General features: G+C 37.0%; 1 protein-coding gene across 1 annotated transcript in view; it reads left to right on the top strand.

Moving 5' to 3' along the window:
• The window catches only part of PXDNL (peroxidasin like), a 510805-nt gene that overhangs the window by 401338 nt on the left and 94106 nt on the right, over positions 1–15361 (top strand).

Genomic DNA, 15361 nt, shown 5'->3' on the forward strand with positions numbered 1-15361 from the left:
TTGAATCATTTCACAACCCCACTAACAATGCATTAGTGTTCCAATTTTCCCACATCTTCTTCAACATTTATCATTTTCCTATTTTGTCACTTTGGCCAATCTGATAGGTTTGATGTGGTACCTCAGAGTTGTTTAGATTTGCATTTCTCTCTTCAATAGTGATTTAGAGCATTTTTTTTCCATATGACTATAGATGGCTTTAATTTCTTCATTTGAGAACTGCCTGTTCATATCTTTTGACCATTTAGCAATTGGGAAATGACTTGTATTCTTATATATTTGACAAAATTATATGTTTTAGAAATGAGGTCCTTATCAGAGACAATCAGTTATAAAAATTCTTTCCCAGTTTTCTATTTCCCTCCTAATCTTGGTTGCATTGGCTTTGTTTGTGCAAAAACTTTTCAATTTAACATAATCAAAATTATCCATTTTGCATTTCGTGATGTTCTTTATCTCCTCTTTGGTCATAAATTCTTCTTCTCTCCATAAATCTGACAGGTAAACTATTCCTTGCTCTCCCAGTTTGCTGACAGTACCAGCCTTTATATCTAAATCATGAGCCCATTTTGACTTTATTTTGGTATATTGTGTGCAATTCTATGCCTAGTTTCTGCCATACTCTTTTCCAGTTTTCCCAGAAGTTTTTGTCAAAGAGTGAGTTCTTATCCCAGAAGCTGGGGTCTTTGGTTTTATCAAAGAATACATTACTATAGTATAAAGCATATTACTACTGTGTCTTACATACCTAACCTATTCCACTGATCCACCACTCTATTTCTTAGCCAATACCAAGTAGTTTAGATGATTGCTGCTTTATAATACAATTTAAGATCTGGAATGGCTAGGCCACCTTCCCCTGCATTTCTTTTCATTAGTTCCCTTGATATTCTGGACCTTTTGTTATTCCAAATTAATCCTGTTATCATTTGTTCTAGCTCTATAAAATTATTTTTTTTGGAAGTTTGATTGGTATGGCACTGAATAAGTAAATTAGCTTAGATAGAATTATCATTTTTATTATATTAGCTTGGCCTACCCATGAGCAACTGATGTTTTTCTAAATATTTAGATCCTATTTTGCGTGAAAAGTGTTTTGTAATTGTGTTCATATGGTTCCTGGTTTTGTTTTGGTAGGTAGACTCCCAAATATTTTATAATGTCTACAATAAGTTTAAATGGAATTTCTCTTTCTATCTCTTGCTTTTGGGCTTTCTTGGTAATATATAGAAATACAGATGATTTATGTGTGCTTCTTTTATAGCCTGCAACTTTGCTGAAGTTTTTTATTATTTCAAGTAGTTTTTTACTTAATTCTCTACATATATCATCTCATCATCTGCAAAGAGTGATAATTTTGCTTCTTCATTACCTATTCAATTGCAGTTTGGGATCTCTTTCAGGAGATGATTGGTAGATTCTTTCTATGGCTATTTTACTCTCTGGTTCTAGGACTTCAGGGCAGTTTTCCTTGATGATTTCCTGAAAGATGCTGTCTAGGCTCTTTATTTCATTGTGATTTTCAGGTAAACCAATAATTTTTAAATTTTCTCTCCTGGATTGATTTTCCAGGTCAGTTGTTTTACAATGAGGTATTTTATGTTTTCATCTATTTTTTCATTCTTTTGTTTCTGTTTGACTGATTCTCCCTCTCTGAAAGAGTCATTAGCTTCCATTTGCCCATTTTTAATTTTTAACAAATTGTTTTCTTCTGTTAGATTTTGTACCTCCTTTTCTATTTGGCCCATTTTATTTTTTAAGGAGATCTTCACCTCAGTGAGTTTTTGTGTCTCCTTTTCCATTTGGCCAATTATGCTTTTTGAGGAGTTGTTTTCTTCAGTGTACTTTTTTTTTCCATTTGGCCAATTGTATTTTTTAGGGACTTGTTTTCTACAGTTATTTTTTGTCCTTCCTTTTCCAAGCTATTGATTCTTTTTTGCATACCTCTCATTTCTTTTCCCAATTTTTCTTCTACCTCTCTTATTTGTCTTTTCAAATCCTTCTTAAGCTCTTCCAAGAAGGCTTTTTGGGCTTCAGACCAGTTCGTATATGGGTTTGTTGACAATGTTGCCTTCTTCAGAATTTCTGCCTTGATCTTCACTGTCCCCATGATAAGAATCTATGGCACATTTCTTTTTGCTTATAGTGTTTCTTATTTCCTGGCCTTTAAAGAAATTAAGATTTCCTGATGGGGAGCAGGGGGCACTAACCCAGGCTTTTTGTGCTGGGGCCTCTGATGCTGGCAGTTGGAGGCTGTAGGGTTCTGGCAGCTTACCTGGTGTTGGGCTGGAATCAGCAACACTGGAACTCTACTAGGTTGCCTGCTCACTTGGGTCTTTTCTTTTCCTCCTTTTCCTTTCTTTGGCTGCTTTCAGATGGATGTTTCTCCCCCAGGGCTTTCCCCTTTGGAGCACTTCCAAGAGTTTTGCTGAGGCACTGGGAGACTTGGTTGCAGTAGAATCCTGAGGCACGTGGTGGTTTTTTTGAGCCAGTTTCCCCTGGCTCCCCGTCCTTACTGAGGCACTTGGGGGTCCTGGTGTTGAGATTTGCGTGCTCTACCACCTGGGGTTCAAGATCTCCTGCTAGTATGCTGAAATGGGGCTTTCTGCTAGCTTGCTGGCACACCTCCCATTCTATACTGCTCCTCTTCCCCCAGGGAAAGAGGGGCCTTTCCCATTAAGTCCTCAAGCTACCTGGGCTACAGGATTGCTACACCCTGCCTTTCTTCTGGTTCAGCTGTTCCAGAGTTTTTCCTGGGGTGATGTCTTCTGGGCTTCAGAGGTTAATAAGGGACAATAAGAGCAACCTACTTCTTACTCCACCATCTTGGCTGCTGCAACAAAAGTTTTTAAATTTCTTTCCATGGAAGGAACACTTTCAATCTCACCCTAATTTTATCTGCTCTCATCTCACTATCTATAGTACCTCTACATCATTTATTTATACCATTTAATCCTGTTTTCCATTTATGCCAAAATCCCTTAAATTCATTCATACACATGTACCCCCTGCTGGTCCCCTGCCATATCTCTTCCCTCCTCCACAACTCCATTAAATATCATGAAAAGCCTTGTATAAATCTTTCATTTAGTGTGTATTAAACTTGAAGAAATTAGTCATTGTCAAATATCTGGGGAACAAATAACCATTTTCAAATCAGTGGGGTAGAATATTTCAGATCAGTTGTTGGCCGGGAGCTATTTCATCTTTGTGGTGAACTCCTTTGCCCAAGGAACATCAGTGCAGTTCATCTCTAACCTTATCCTTGAGAATCTCCTGAGGGAAGAGAGAAGTTGTGTCCATGGTCTCCTGGCTATAGCAGATCAGTCTGTCAATCAGTCAATAAACATTTATTAGGTGGTTTTTATGTACCGGGCACTGTAGTAAGCAATGGGGATACAAAAAAGAGGCAAAAGATAGTCCCTGCCCTCAAGGAGCTCATAATCCAGTGAGAGAGACAAGGGAACATATATGTATAAACAAGCTGTATTCAGAATAAATAGGAAATAATAAACAAAGGGAAGGCATTAGAATTAAGAGAGGTTGTAAAAGGCTTTCTGAAGCTAAAGAAGTCAGTACGAGAAGAGGAAAAGGGAGTACATTCCAGGCATGAGAGATAGAGAAAATGCCTGAAGTATCTCTCTCTCTTAGTGAGATTCTCACTTAGCACAGTGCCTGGCATATGGTAGATACTATCTAAATGTTAGTTAGTAGCAGCAGCAGCTGCTAGGTGGAATAGTGGACAGAGCACTGGCCCTGGAGTCAGGAAAACTTGAGTTCAAGTTTAACCTCAGATACTTATTATCTTTGTGACCCTGGGCACGCCACTTAAACCTAATTGCCTCAAAAAAAAAATCGTATATTCAGCATTTCTTGATAAAAAAAAAAACTGTCTGTACAATCCCAGATATGTAAATTAAAAATGAAAAGCTCATTTATCTAAATGACTTTCCTACCTGGCAATAAATTCCTGGGTAACAATTTATTTTTCCTTTTTTTTGTTGTTATTGTGAAGATAAAATGAGATAATAATTATAAAGTGCTTAATACAGTGCCTGGCACACGTTCAGTTTAGTTGTTTTCAGTTGTGTCCTACTCTTTGTGACCCAATTTGGGGTTTTCCTGGCAAAGATACAGAAGTGATTTGCCATTTCCTTCTCCAGCTCATTTTATAGATGAGGAAACTAAGTCAGACAGGGTTAAATGACTTGTCCAAGGTCACATAACTACTAAGTATACGAGGCGAGATTAGAACTCAGGAAAATGAGTCTTCCAGACTCCAGGCCAGGTGCTCTATCTGGTGCACCTAGCTATCCTATGTGTGCCCTGAAAGTGTTATATAACTGCTAGTTATTGTTATTAGTTCACGTATTTACACAGTAGATTAACGGTAGCATAGCACTTTTTTGTTACAATCTCATGGAGCAGGTACATCAATTATTATAACCCTCATTTTTAAAAGAAACTGAGCCTTAGGAAAATTTAGTGGTTGGACTGTGGTCAAATTGATCAGAAATGTCAGAACCAATATTCTAACCCAGGTCTTCTATTTCCAAATCTGGCATCCTTTTTATTTGACCAGCTGCCACTTATCACATGTTTTGGAGTTGTGTAGACTTTATCACTTCAGGGAATAGTTTAAGGAAAAGTGTTGTTCAATGATCATGTTTGCCTAAATGGACTGAGATGTCAGCTTCCTTCTGGTCTATATGGAAGGAATACTCTTGTACTGTGTGCAGAGCTGTTACATGTCAGAAGAATACATTTGCAGAGAGATTTGGGGACAGTATATTGAAAGCTCAGATTCTGGATATTGGCGTTATAAGGGGGAGTATTGATTTATTATCAAAGATTTTACAGTAGACATTCATCAAGAGCACATGATGTCTGTATGTGCTAACCAGCAAAGGCTGATTTTTCCAGATAAGCTCATGGAGTCTTTTTTTTTTTTAGCTTATAACCTTCACCTGAAATTAACATTTCTAAAAAAGCAGTTGAAGAGTTACTTTATTTTTCCTATCTTCAGTTCCCATAAAAATGGAAAGATTTTCAAATAAAAGACTTGAAATTTTCTTTTTTTCTAATCCTTCTTATATGGCCAGAAAGTCTGTCGGATATTTTCATCATTACAATTATGTGCTAAATAAAAAGTAGATTTGAAATATCTTCCTTTTTTAAAAAAAATCTACATTCATAACCTATCACAAAGACCCAGAGATCAATAGATATATAGATAGTTTAAATGGCCTGTGATTCAGGCACATATCTTCCAAATTTATGTAAGGTATTTATGTTTGTTACTTCTATGCCAATGTACATATATTTTTAATCTTTTGTAAAGCATCTGTCCAATCATCTTCCTTTGAGAGTAGTGCTAATATTTAAAGATATAGTTGGAAATAGCTGTAGAATTATAATAACTAGAAATTTTGGTACTATAGTTGAAAGTCTTTACCAAACATTATTTTCCCAGGGTGCTAAAACCGTATTCTCTTTCTCCTGTGCCATATCATTACATCTTTCTCTGGCCTAACATTCATTAACCTGCAACAATGGTGCTGAAAACCAATTATCTAAAAAAATAAAATTAAAGAACTAAATTTCTGTTCCTGTCTACATAAAAATGTAAAAATATTTTGAAAAGAAATTTGTGGTTTGGGGGCAAGAAGGCATTTTAAAAAGTAAATAGGTGCAGCTAGGTGGTGCAGTGGATGGAGCACCGGCCCTGGAGTCAGGAGAACCAAAATTCACATCCAGCAGCAGACACATAACACTCACTAGTTGTGTGACTCTGGGCAAGTCACTTAACCCCAATCACCTCACAAAAACCAAACCACACCAAACCAAACCGAAAAGTAAATAAAGAGTTGTCATTGTGATGGAGTATTTTTCAAGTACTTACTAGGTGCCAGGCACTGTGCTAAAGGCTAAGGATATAAAACCAACAAACAAAATGGTACCTAGTCTTAAGAGCTTACATTCTAATAAGGTAAGACAAAACATAAATTGGGGCTAGGAAGTCAGCAGGGAAGGGAGGTGGGTGGCCACACAGAGGCCAGGCAGGCCATGTGGAGGTGAACCAGAAGTAAATAGTGAGCAGTGTGGCTGGGCCTTCTCATGACATGGAGGTTCCAAGCAGGATCTCATCTATCATTGAGTTGACCTTAGGATGGAGTTGTGTCAGGGTTTTTATTAGTATGCCTTGAGCTGAAAGCCTTTGAAAAAAATAATCACTGGAAATTTAGCAACTACCAACAAATATTTAAATATATAAAAACACACATTTGAAATGATCATATATAAAATGATTATTTTCAGTTTATTTAAAATATATATGTACAAGAAAATAATAATAAAAATATACTCCTTGTTTTTGTATACTTTTCCAAAATCTTTTCCTTCTATGTATTTTCTTTCTTTGATATTTTGTAAACATTATTACAGTAAATGTATCATCTGGATTTGGTTTTCTTTGATCTGTTTTTCCTTATTTATGCTTTCTTCTTACTTGTAATTTCTTGTGTTGCAATAACATTTGGTTAGATTCATCTATCATATTTTGTTTAGCCATTTTCCAGTCGCTAGAGAAATACATTGTTTTTGGATTTTTATTATTATAAACAATACTGTTATGAATGCTTTTGCCTAAATAGGTATTTTTTTCCCCCATTTCAGTACCACCCTTTGATATAGCCCTAGTCAGGAAATCACTGGGTTAAATGGTATGAATGGTTTTGTAACTTCTCTTCTATGTTGTCATATTGCTGTTCAAAAAAAAAAATGCCTCTATGGAAAGTTTCACTGGTAGTATCCAAAAACATAGTGGCATTTAATCTTAACATTTTTAATGATACATATGTCCTCAATCCCTCACCCTCCTATCTTTTCTAGCACATGCAGTCATCCTAATCTCCACTCCATATTCAACATCTATCTGATTCCTTCCCTACTATTTCAAACTTTCCATACTACTTCAAACATACCTGTCTCTTCCCATCCTTTAAAAAAAATCAAACCACTATATCCTACTGTTGTCTCATGCTATCATACTTTATCTCTCTCCCCTTTGTTAGTCAAACTCCAAAAAATACATTTTACACTAATGGCTTCTACCTCCTCTCTTCCCCTTCCTCAACCCTTTGCAGTCTTGCTTCTGACTTCAATACTGTTCTGAAATTGCTATATCTGTACTTACCAGTTATTTCTAAATTGCCAAATCTCATGTTTTTTTCCAATTTATTTGTTTATTTTTAGTTTTCAACATTCACTTCCACAAGACTTTGAGTTCCAAATTTTCTCCCTATCCTCCCCTTCCTCCATCCCATGATGGCCTGCATTCTGATTACCCGTTCCCCTAATCTGCTTTCCCTTCTATCACCCCCCCACCCCTTATCCCCTTCCCTTTCTGTTTTCCTATAGGGTAACAGATTTCTATACCCCATTGCCTGTGTATCTTATTTCCCAGTGTGGAGCATGTACTGTCCCAAGCTTCAGGGATTTTGTGCAGCTATTTTCAGAGATACTTCTAGGGACCTGTAAGTTTTCAGTTTTTCAAAGGTGGTGTGATATAAGGAGAGGTGTCTACTTCTCTCCTGGCCTGTGCTCTGGTTTGTGAGTGACCACAAGCACTCTTTTCTGCCCTGGAACTGTGAGAAGGGTTCCTTCTTCACTTCTACCGCAAGCTCTGCTATACTGTGCTTCTCCTCACCCTAGGACTGCTACCCAGGACTGCTACCCAATTCAAGTATGGGCAAAGCAATGGAATCTTGCTTCAGTGTCAGCAAAGGGATCCTTGTTATCTCCTTCTGGTCAGTTGTTCAATCCCACTTCTGTCTGTGGGCAGAGAATTCTGGAAGCAGCCACTGCCCCTGTGGCTGCCACCCTGGGGCCACACTAAGGCCAGGGCTGGCCCATGCTCTTCTCTCACCCAGTTCTGACAGACCTTTCCCACTCATTTTTTAAGTTGTCTTTGGCGTTTGTGGGTTGAGAAGTCTGGAAACTACCACAGCTGCCAATGATTCCATCCCCTGAGGCCTGCTCTGGGTTTACTGGGGCCTGGTCTGTGTCTGCCCCAACACTGAATTGTGCTCGTCTCCCAGCTCCATACAACAGACCTTCCCCATTGACCATCCAGGTTGTCTTGGGCTAAAAATTTGTTTGACTCTGTGTTTTTGTGGGTTCTGCTTCTCTAGAATTTGTTTAGAGTAATTTTTTTTACGGGCATTTGGAGAGGTTTGATGGGGAGCTCAAGTGAGTCCCTGCTTTTACTGCATCATCTTGGCTCCACCCCTCATGTTTGTATGTTTTTTTTTTCAATATTTATCCTTCTCAAACTCTTTGCTGTATTTGACATTATTGATCATCTTCTCCTGGATATTCTTTCTTCTCTAGATTTTCGTGGCAAAACTCTCTCTTATTTCTGTTCCTATCTGAGTGTTTCTCAGTCTCTTGCTGGTTCATCATCCAGATTAACCCCTGTCTCCAACCTTTGAATGTTATCCAAGGCTCTGCCTTAGTATTCCTACTTTTCTTACCCTACATTCCTTTTCTTGGTTACTACAGGAATAGACAGCTCCTTTGGGTTTAATGTCTCCCATATACATATACATGTATATGTACCTGTACACTCTCTCTCTCTCTCTCTCTCTCTCTCTCTCTCTCTCTCTCTCTCTCTCTCTCTCTCTCCACACACACACACACACACACACTTATATATACCCCCTCTCTCTCATTTCCACACTAATCTCTCTCCTGAGCTTCAGTTCCACATCACTTATTAAATATTAAAACTAGATGTCCCAGAAGCAACTCAAATTCAACATATCTGAAACAGAATTCATTATATTTCCTCTCATTCCACTACTCTTCTGAGCTTCTTCATTTCTATCAAAGGTAACACCATCTTCTAATCTCCCATATTTGTATTTGACATTATCTTTTATTCTTCACCATTTGTCTCACAAATCTAATCAGCTGCCAAATCTTGCCATTTCTATCTCCATAACATTTTTTTTGCATCTGACTCCTACTCTCTATTCACAAAAATTCAGGCTCTCAGCACCTTTTGTTTACATCAATGTCATCACCTCCTAATTGGTCTCCCTGTCCCAAGTCTCTTACCATTTCATTCCATTATCCACTATGTTGCCAAAATGATTTTCTTTCAGGACACATCTAACTATGTCACTCAGTGAACTTCAGTGGCACCCTATTGCCTCTAGAATTAAATATAAATTCCATTTAGCTTTTAAATCCCTTCACAACCTGGCTGCAACCTATTTTGTCAACCTCATTTGACATTATTCTCCCTCCTGTACTCTGCAGTCTAGCCAAACTAACCTTCTTTCCATTCCTTACACAGAACACTCCATCTCTCATATCTCTGCCTTTGATCTAACTGCCCTCTGTATCTGGAATATCCTTCCTCCTCATCTTTTTCTAACAGAATTCCTCTTTTCCTTCATGACATAGCTCAGGTACCACATTCTCATGGAGCCTGTCCTTATCCCCTTACTGTTAGTTGCCTCCCTCTCAAGGTGCTTTGCATTTATTCTCTTCATATTTATTCTACATATGCTTCCTTATGTACTCATCTCTCTCCATTACAGTATAAGCTCCATAAGAGTAGGAATTGTGTTTTTTATTGTATTTATATCCCCATTTATTACTATGTTTTCTGGTATATAATCTCCCACTTAGTAAATACTTATTGATTGATTAACGTATTTTGCCAAATTAATGGGCACAGAAGAGAATACCAAAATTATTTTCATTTTTTTATTATTAGAATATTTTACCATTGTTCAAATGGCTGTTGCTAATTTTTGTTTCTTTTAGGCAATCTTTTTTTTTTATTTTGAGAAAATCTCTACTAACATTGATTTTCAGATTTAATGTCTAAGATATTTTTACTCAACATTCTCATTGTAATGACTAGGGAAGTGAAGTGACTTCACCAAAGTCAAATGACAAGTTGGTGGCAGAACAATGAATTGAACACAGGTCTCTTGATTCCCAGTCTAGTATTTATTGAGTTCTCATGTAGCATACCATGCAAAAGGGCATCTAAAATGGGGGTAAAATAATCACCCAACCAAGATTCAAATATTTAGGTATATAGAAACATCTGAATAAAGAAGTTATTTTTTCACTTCTTGATCCAAGTATTTAATTATAATATAACATATTTCTAGGCAATAGAATATGCTATGTTTTTGGAATTATACTATGAAGTGTCACAAGCAGTTGTAAATTAAGGTCATATAATCACATTAAGCAAGTGAAGTTAGTGGTTGAATAACATTGGTTTTATTACACAAGTCTGCTTACCTACAAAATTTATTAATTCACAATAGACCTTCTAGTCAGTGCAAATTGGGAAGGTCTTACATTATACCGAATAGGTAAGTAACACTTAGTTTCACTTTTATCAAGTGCTAGCAGCAGTCTTAATAATGAAGCTTTGTTGTTGAAAAACCCAAATCTTTAATTAAGCTTAACCCAGTCCTCATTTAAATGCACATAGAAGCTGTGTACTATAAATTCTCTTCTGTCCTAAGGGAACATGCATGATTTGAGGCATTTTAAAGATGAAATTCCACAAAGAGCATACTTTTAAGCTATTGCAAGTATTCTCTTATTTGCATTGTTCAGAATTGTGATTTAGAATTGGTTGATGGCAGAAGTACCTTCAAAATAAAGCTTGTTAGCACAACCTGAAGGTTGGAATGGGGTGGAGGAAGGGTAGATAATGCCATTCTTCATATATTCTCTAAAGAGACTAGTGATGTCCTCCTAGGCAAATGAACTACATTTACATGTTTAATGATGCAAAGTGATGAGCAAGGAAGATTTATTGAAGTTCAAAGAAAATTATGTAACAAAAACTGTCATTAATGCCAATTTGTATGCAAAAAGTTCCTTTGGCTCCACAGCACAGTCATCAGAAATGTCAGCCCCTTTCAATGTCACTCATTTAAAGAGATTTAAATTTGATAGTGTACTTCGAGTTGCATTATTAAGCCAATTTTCCTCTACAAGAAAACTACAAAACAAAGCAAACAACTCTTTAGTACTGCCACAGAAATGAGCCACTACTGCTCATGGTCTTAGGCAGTTTTCTACTAGACAAAGTCTAAGAATGATCACTTTTTGATAGAACAGCTTTACACAAATACACTAATCCAGTCTGAATTATTAGTGGCCAACCAGTCATGAAAGCTATAATAATTATAAAGATGGAGGATGAATGATTATCTAGCCATCTTGCCATGGACGCAGTAATATCTAGTTATTTTGTAGGCCCTAGATAAGCTTTTAAAAATATTACTTAAACCTAGCAAACACCCTGATGGTGCCTTGACTTTGCCTCATTCTTGGATAGTTGTCTCATTTTCCCAGAAAGGGGCCCAGAACTATGATTAAAAAAAAAAACACAACAAACTAGAGTTCCTTTCCCCCCTCACTTAAAAAGTATGTCATTTAGATCAATAACTCATATTTAACTGACAGTCTTAGACAAGTACCCATGACAGTAAAATGTTTAATCCCAGGTGTGCATGTAGTGCATGCTTAGAGTGGTCAGGCACACACTAATGTCTGAAAGAAAAAAGGGTATTTTATGTTTCCTTCTTAAAATCTGGTTTTTAAGTGGTTTAGTTTTTAATTAAAAATAAATTCAGTTTTAGTTTCTTTTTTTGTTAGATTAAAAACAAGTTCCTTTATGATTGAGTATTCAATAAGTATTCACTTTGAAAAGTAAAGTAAAATTCTTAGGGTACAAACCATAATGAAATGTGCTATATATACCTATGGGCTTGGTGACTTACTAATGTGTGTCATGGAGAAGATCTGAATCTGTGTCTTCATGACTTTAAGGCCAGCCCGCTATCCCTCTCACCTCTCTGCTGTTCTCATGAGCATGTGGAAATGACTTTTTTTTAATTACATATCAAAACAAAACACATTAGTTAATTATTCATTGATCAAAGACTTTAAAAAGAGTAGGCATTAAATTTACAGGAGAAACAGACACCAGGTTTAGTTACAGGGTTATTTATTTGGAATTGGAAGGGACTCAGAGATCAGCAGTCACAGAATCCCAGCAGTTGAGAGTTGGAGGGGAACTCAATAGTCAACTAATTCAGCCAAAAGAAGCTCTATTTTAACAACTTGTTGTACAGCTTTTACTTGAAGATTGACAAGGAGGGTCCTTGGCTGCACTTCTTCATGAAGCCTATTCCACTTTGGTGAAGGTCGAATTATTAGCAAGTGTTTCCTGACACCACACCTTAATTTTCCTCCCTTCAACTATGATGGATTACTCCTGGTTCTTCCTTCTGGGTCTTTGTATTCATCAAACCTATATCTCTCCATCTTTTCTGCAAAAACAAGTCCAATGGCTCCTCCAGAAGATAAGTCCTTCAAATTCTTGAAGATAGGTAGTATGTCCCCTGGAGTCTTCTCTTCTCCAGGCTGAACATGTTATTTTTCTTCAATCAATTAGTTCTCGACATGAACTTCAGGATCTTCACCATCTAGTTACCTTCCTCTGGACACTCTCCAGCTTATCAATGTCTTCGATAACTTATGATGCTCTAAACTAAACACACTATTCATGATGAGCTATGATGATGGAAATGTATAATGTGACTATTATTTTCCTCTTTCTGGAAACTATTCCTCCTCTTGATGTAGCCCAAGACTTCATTATCTTTTTTTAAAAAAATTGATTGTTGTACTATGTCATTAATCATATTGAGCTTTGCAGTCCACTAAAACCATAATATATATATATGTGTGTGTGTGTGTGTATATATATATATATATATATATATATTATATATACATATACATATATGTATATATATATATATAAATATAAATTATGTATATGCAGTGCTATATAACTATGTGTCTCCTAGCTTATATTTTTAAAATAGATATTTTGTATCCAGGTGCAAGACTTTCTATTTATTCCTATTGAACTTCTTCTTACTAGGGTCAACCCAATTCTCTACCCTATCAAGACAATTTTTTTGGATCCAGACTACTATCCAGTAGGTTAGCTATCCCTTCCAGCTTTGTGCCATGCAAATTTAATTGGTACATCATTTAGTCCTTTAAATCATTGATAAAAGTGTTAAACATCACAATGTTAAGTAAGATTTCTAGAGCTTTTCATTGGAGACTTCCTGTCATGTGGGTATTGAATTATTAGCAACTACTCTTTGAGTCAGGCCTTTGAAGTTTGAGTCAATCTTTGTATTATCATCAAATCCATATCTCTCCATCTTTTCCACAAGACAAATATGAGATATTTTATCAACAGCTTTGCTAAAATCTAGGTAAACTATATCCACAGAATTCCCCTCATTTACTAGTTTAGGGATGTTGCGGAAGCGTGATTGTGCATTCAGTGAAGCCTCTGAAACTGAAATGCAACTAAATATGGATCTCTGCTGCTTGTGCTAATTTTGGCCTAATGATTAACACCAAGAAAACAGGGATTCTCTATCAGCCAGCACCACACCATCCAAATGTGGATCCATTGGTTACAGCAAAAGGAGAAATTCTGAGTGCTGTGGATAAATTCATTTACCTTGGTAGTATACTTTCCAGTGATGTACACATAGATTATGAAGTTAATGTACACATTTGCAGAACTAGCTCAGTGTTTGGGAGGCTCTCGAGGAAAGTGTGAGAAAAGAAGAGGTATTAGACTGCCTACCAAACCGAGGTGCTGTACTCTATGAACACAGCAGAATTGCAGTAGCTCGAAAAAATGAGATGCACAAATTTAGAGACATCTTCACTCCAACCAACCATTGTAAAAACAAAAAGAAAGAAAAAAAGAAAAGGAAGGAAGGAAGGAAGGAAGGAAGGAAGGAAGGAAGGAAGGAAGGAAGGAAGAAAGGAAGGAAGGAAATTACCTTTGCTTGACCTGTTCTTGTCTAAGTCATGCTGGTTCTTCGTTATCACTACTTCCCTTTTTAGATGTTGACAAATCATTGCTTTAATGATTCATTCTGGAAATTTTCTGTGTACCCAAGTCAAACTCTCTGATCTATTGTTTGGAAAATCTGGGTTCTCTGCAACCCCCCCCCTTTTAAATCAGAATAGAACTTACCTTTCTCTCTCACTTTGTTTTCCAAGATTTTTCACCTGTCGCTGGCAGTCACTTATCAAGCGATTTTTTCAGGACTCGAGAATATAGTTCATTTAGAAAAGTAGGCATATGCCCTGTGGCCAAGAAAAGAAGAAGAGAGGCAAGGAGGAAGTCATGGTTCTTTCTGTTCTGTGGCTAATAAAGAATACTTTGTTATTTCAAAGCATAAGAACTTTGACACTGAATCACATGTATCTAGAGGTTTCTTATCTCCAAAAGACCTGAGCACTATCGTTACTCACAGCTGGGATCAGGAAGGATGGTTTTGTGTGTGCCCTCTTTACCCCCAAGTTGCATGTACAATTACAAATTTTAGATTAAGTTTGAGTACGTACCTCATTTTCTTGCGGAGTATTACTCAGCTATTCTATTTCATTAGTTCATGCAGGCAGGTGAGCTGGAGGCAGTCAGTTTCTTATGCAGTGAACCTTTAGGTTATATAGCTTCTCTGTGTTTTCTAATAACCTCATCTTTACTTTCTATGGAGATGTATAGTTTAAAAAACATGAACTTCAATTGTTTAAATTCAGATCATTTACCATTACACCACAATGCCTCTGCTTTATAATATGGAGATTTTCAAGACTGTTGGACAAATAGATTATAGCTAAATACATGCTGGTATGTGTATTTTAGGGGGGAGGAATGTAGAAGAGGGCTTGTGGGTTTATTTAAAATAATTCAGCATGAATGATTCCCTTAAAATCAATTCCCAAGGGGCAGAGCCAAGATGGTAGAGTAAAATCAGTGACTTACTTGAGCTCTCCCCCAAACCCCTCCAAATACCCATAAAAAACAAGGGCTGTAAACAAATTCTAGTGTAGCAGAACCCAGAAAAAGACAGAGTGAAACAAATTTCCAGCCTAAGACAACCTGGATGGTTGACTGGAAAGATCTATTGTGCTGGGCTAGGAGAGAAGTGCAGTTCAGTGTGAGTGTGGAGGCCAATACCAGGCCCCAGGGGACTGAATCATGGGCAGCTGGGGCAATTTCTAGACTTCTCAACCCACAAACACCAAAGACAAGTTAGAAGGTCAGTAGGAAAGGTCTGTAACTACAGTGAGAGAGAAGCTTGGCCCCAGTCCCACCACAGCCCCAGGGTGGTGATTTCTTCCAGAGTTCTAGGTCCACAGATGGAGGGGAATTGAGTGACTGATTAGTGGGGCATTGCAGGGATCTCTTTGCTGATGGTGA

This window comes from Phascolarctos cinereus, unplaced genomic scaffold, assembly GCF_003287225.1.
Source record: "Phascolarctos cinereus isolate Bilbo 61053 unplaced genomic scaffold, phaCin_HiC Scaffold_4;HRSCAF=312, whole genome shotgun sequence".
Taxonomy (NCBI): domain Eukaryota; kingdom Metazoa; phylum Chordata; class Mammalia; order Diprotodontia; family Phascolarctidae; genus Phascolarctos; species Phascolarctos cinereus.